Source organism: Oreochromis niloticus, linkage group LG15, assembly GCF_001858045.2.
Source record: "Oreochromis niloticus isolate F11D_XX linkage group LG15, O_niloticus_UMD_NMBU, whole genome shotgun sequence".
NCBI lineage: Eukaryota > Metazoa > Chordata > Actinopteri > Cichliformes > Cichlidae > Oreochromis > Oreochromis niloticus.
In genome coordinates, this window is record NC_031980.2 from 20,569,529 (window position 1) to 20,574,894 (window position 5,366).

The window sequence follows — 5,366 nt, forward strand, 5'->3', positions numbered from 1 at the left end:
TTACTGCAACTGTCAACATACATAAAATTGATTTGTTGTAATAAGCTAATGTAATTTTATTTGGGGGTGGAGTTGGTGGGTGGTGGAGTGTTCTGCATCAACAACATAATGTAAGTCTAAGGCTATGTTCACTAATTTCACTACTAATGCCATTAACATCAATTGTGCACCTGAATAAATAGTTACACGTGCTCCCTTTAGCTGAAAACTCACATAATAAGTTTTAAACAATTAAATATATAATTAAATATATATTGTGGGAAACTGGTAAAAAACTGTTTGCATTTAGATATGGCATGAATGTGTTTTTCAGCAGGTTCAGGTAAAGTCATGGATTCAGGTTATAATCTCAGGTGTGATTATAGTTAAAATAATATACCACTTCTGGACTAGTGTCGCCGCCACCGCTGGAGCGTGGGCGCCTCAGGAAGAGATACGCCCTGTCGGGGTGGGACGCCAGTTGGGGGAGTAGGTTCGGCCGGATGGCTCCCTGGCCTCAATCCAGCGATAGGGTGTTGTGGTAAGACGTGGTCGGTGGTGCCGAGCGGCGCACCTGCACGGCATCCGCAATCACGCCCGCCTGTTTAAACACGGGACTCAGGGGTTGGTGGAGGACTGTGTTGTGGTGTGATGTGTGGCTGGCAGCTTGTGAGCTGATAAAAATGGCTCATAATTACAACCTGTGGTCCCGCCATGCCTTATTCACGTCACACATACAAAAAATATTTGTTTCAAGATGATGCTATGCTATCTCATTTATGTAGAGATGAATACATGATGTTATACGCTCTAAGTAGATGGAAAAAAAGACATTTAAAACACATTTACAAAAGCAGTTCACGGTATATTCGATAAAAGCGTAGCCTTAAGATAAACTATTATATGAAGTTCTTATTCCTAAAAGAATGTGACACCACATTATCTCAGTTACGCAGAGATAAATAAATGAAGTTACTACAGTGGGCTCTGTGTAAATGATAGAAAAAATGTTACATTTAAAAGACAATTACAAAAGCAATTCACATTATATATTCTCACCAGTTTGGTCAGTTTGGTCACTTAAAGGATGATTCCTGAAGGGGAACTGTTGCATTGCTTTACCCTTTCTCACTTGGCATTTGAATACCTCATAATTCTCTGATGTGTAAACATTATGAGAAGTTGTAAAGGTCACACTGGCTGAACAGGTGGACGGTGATGTTTCAAAGTCTTGGCATTGTTATCAATCTCTTCATGCTTATAGAGCCACTTCACTGTGTATTGGCATTCACTGTATTTCAGCACAGAGCAGCTCAGTGTCACTGTGTTCTTGTCCTTATGTGCAGTCACTGGTTAAAACAGACGAGAGTAAAACTACAGTTTGAACTTCATTGAATTTATGTTGTTCTGAGGGGAAACTTGAGCTGAAAACATTGTGATGGAACTACTTACTGTTAACAAGAGAGAGGAAAGCTGGAATATCTTGATCTTGTTTTTTTTCTGATTTGCTGAACTTTCTGCAGTTGTACTGACCAACATCCTCAGCTGAGACGTTCCTTATCACCAAAGAACAGTTTGCTGTCACACTCAGTCTGTGTGATTTAGTTTTGGTATTTTTGTGAATGTCTCCATGTTCAAACAGTGTTATTGCTATTGTGTTACTAGAATTAGTGAAGAGCCAGGTAGCTGCATTACATTTATCCTGATCATCTGTCATATTTCCACAAGACAAAGTGACTTCATCTCCAACTCTGACAACAACATCACAGTGTTCAGTTACTGCTGCTGTTGAGAAGAAATTAAACACTTATCAGAGATTTTAAAATAGCACGTTAAGAAAAACAGAAACAACATACTTTGCTGCACTTAAATGACCATTGATCATATTACATCATCAACAGTAATAATAAATACATTCCTGAAATCTCATTTATATCTGTATATGCAGTCTTACCTGTTAACTGAAGCATTAGTATCATAACTGAAAACATTTGAATCCATATGAAGTCAAACATCGTGCTCCTCAGCCTTTCTGCTTCTTGTATTTCACAGTAATAACTGTCACCGTGTCTAAAATAGTGCTTCCTGTAGAGAGTTTCAGAGATGATTTCCTGTGATGTCATTTACTTCGAATGAATTTGAGGTTTTATTTCTAAAACTGAGATGTCAGAGGTAATACGCGGCTCACAAAGATGCTGTAACAATCCAGTTTGACTACAGGAGAGATGAGTGATTGTGAGACAATAATTATTTAAAGAAAAATTAATTTTAACAATTTAAATCAGACTTTAAAGCAACACAGGGCTGTGATAGGAAAACTTTTTTAAGACTCAGTAAGCACACACTGTGTGCAGTCCCTTGGTGGAAGGTGGCAATGACATGTTGATGCCATCAACAGGAACAGGAACATGTCAGGATTGTACTTTAAGATAAAGATTTCCCATAATGCAACTCTACATTGCTTTATACAATGTCTTTTACAGAGAAAGAAAAAAGAAGTTAAACTGTTAAAGAGAGTGAGAGGTGAACTGCCTAAAGTCTTAATGTCCTCATATATCAGACTAATCAAACTATATTCTATTGTTCTATTAACACACTTAAAATGACTTTGTGATCTGTTGCTGTGGACGGTTCAGTTAGACTCTATCAGAACATCTGACATTTTTAAAGTTCACTGCACTGTCATCTTCATCGTTAAACACATGTCAACAAAATAAATAAATAAAACTTTTTAAATAAAAAAAGTCTGCTTTATAAAACATAAAACTGAAACCTGAATACTATAAAAAATAAAAGATAAAGTAAGCTGTATTTATAATGGGCAACTCTAACTATTAGTAACAAATTAATTTCTTAAACCCTGAAGCGAACGAAAAAAGAAAAAAAAAGAATTTCAGAAGATCACTCTTTGAAGCTGTTCATGGTTCTGTTTTTCCACTGAAGACAGTCTTTAAGTTTAAGAGATAGCGGAGTCATCTTAAAGCTACCATTAAACAAATAAATACATTTAAAAAAAATTCAATTTTAAAGCTAACCTGAAGCATTGATGTCATTAATGAAAATATTTCGATCCCCCTCAGTTGAAACATTATGAATTTATTTCTTTTTTTGTCACAGTCTCTAAAATACTCCTTGTAGAGTGATAAAGTGTTGTGTTCCTGTGAGTAGCGTGATGTGACAACAAAAACAGACATGTCAAGGACACAATGTCTCATAGCATGCACAAGCAAAAGTGACGTGTTTGATACCTTAAAAAAAGAATAAGAGAAAAGGTGTGAAGATGTTTATAGAGATAATTGCTTCCAGTAACGCACTTCTTCATTCCTTTATATAGCATGCATTAGAAAACAGGATGAAGTGTTAAAGTGAAGTAAAGAGTCAAACTCCTCTCCCGCTTGTCTGATTAACATGCACCAAGCAGATGGTAATCTGATCTGGTATTGCATTTGTTCCAAATATAATGTATTGCTTTATGCATATAGCATGCATGTCTGCATGTTGGCTTTAGTCATATGAGAATGCTTTTAATGGATAATAAAATATCTTTCTTTTTCAATAAAATGCAAAACACAGGTTAGTACACAAAAGGGTCACAAAACAAAACAAATTAAACTTTTTTTCTTTTTAATTCACAGACATTGTGTACAAATGTAAAATGCATAAAATGCATTTTGAATTAAAAAGATTACAGGAATATGAAAATATTCTAAGCTTCTGTACTGAAATATAACCTAATGAAAACTTTCTTCTTTTGCACACAGTAATACAACCCAAAACCAAACAAAAACAAGCACACAGAAAACGAATCATTTATAAATGAAAAATGATCGTAATAATATAAGCTATATCTATACTGTAAGATATTTTTCTCATTTCCTTCATTACTTGATCTTAGCATAGAGATCACTGGGGTCTCCCACAGAAGAAGAGGAGGGAGCCTTCACGATGCTGTAGGTCACTTTGTCATCTTCTTCATTATCATTTCTACCCAGAACCTAGAAATCAGTAGAAATAAAAATGGCAGAAAATAACTGAATGAAATGCAGCTGTTTAATATCTAATAAAAATAACACAATGTTAAATAATGGAACCCAAATTTAAAATGGAATAAAAGCACAGCAGTGATTCAGAATAAGTTCAGTTTGAGGACTTTTTGTTAAAAGTTGGTCGACTGTTTTTCAACTTTTTTTGGGATGGAATTTTACATGATAGTTTTTAGCACGTTGACACATTTTCGTCTCTTTTATGAGGCATTTGTATTATTAAGAGACATTTCCTTTTTAGACAAAAAGACAGCTTACCTGGGCTTTACTGGCAGTTTTCTTTGTGAAGCTGATGGTGGCATAGTTAACAGCAGTTTCAGGCTCAACCTACAGAGTGAAAACAACATACTGCTCAGTAACAATGTTAACTGTACATATACAGTTACGAATAACATGTAACTGTATGATCTCTAAAGTTTGTGTGAAGGAGACTGAGTAACTGCAGGGTTTCAGTTCACACATAAAATAAAATTAAAGAGTAAAAAGTGATTTGTTTTCACAATTTCATTTTGTCTGTTTCTCTTTAAGGTGTGGAGACACAGCAGAGGACAATATCAAAGTATTTAGTCTTTTAAGTGTTTCTGATCATTTCATTTTAAAACTTACTGTGTTTTTACTCATCTGTGGATTGTTTTCTGAAAAAGACAAAAAAAAAATCCAGTTTTTTAGAAGGGGAATCTCAGGTTTCTCCAGACTCGTGTTATAAGTTTGACCTTTTAAAGTTCTCACCTTTAGTTCTCTTCCATCTGATGAACGTTACAACAATGATGAAGAGTGCTGCTACACCCAAGCCCACAAGAATAAACTTCCACCATCCTGGAGAAAACAAAAACTTAATAACATTTCTGTCTGTAGCTTTCTTTTATGTTAAAAGTCCAGCAGGTAAAAGAAAATACATGCATGTTTTAAATCTATGATAAATGTTGTTTTACTTTTCTAACATTAAGAAATGTGGAGTAGTCTTTGCCTGAGTAGTTTAATTGTTAGATATGTGTGTGTGTGTGTGTGTGTGTGTGTGTGTGTGTGTGTGTGTGTGTGTGTATGTGTGTGTGTGTGTGTGTGTGTGTGTGAGAGTGTGTGTGTATCGACCACAGCTACGTAAGGATTATATGAAGTTCTTTTAAAATTCCTAAAAGAATGTGACACCACATTATCTCAGTTATGCAGAGATAAATACATGAAGTTACTACAGTGGGCTCTGTGTAAATGATAGAAAAAATGTTACATTTAAAAGACAATTACAAAAGCAGTTCACAGTATATTTGATAAAAGTGTAACATAAACTATTCATATTCTCACCAGTTTGGTCACTTAAAGGATGATTCCTGAAGGGGAACTGTTGCA

General features: G+C 35.0%; 1 long non-coding RNA gene across 1 annotated transcript; it reads right to left on the minus strand.

Moving 5' to 3' along the window:
* Positions 1 to 3,838: 3,838 nt before the first annotated feature.
* On the minus strand, positions 3,839 to 4,829 carry LOC112842407 (uncharacterized). Its single transcript, XR_003214160.1, has 4 exons — positions 4,752 to 4,829; positions 4,629 to 4,657; positions 4,281 to 4,349; positions 3,839 to 3,974 (listed from the first exon to the last, which is right to left on the minus strand). It is a non-coding gene; the product is annotated as an uncharacterized LOC112842407 (long non-coding RNA).
* Between the last annotated feature and the right edge of the window lie 537 nt (positions 4,830 to 5,366).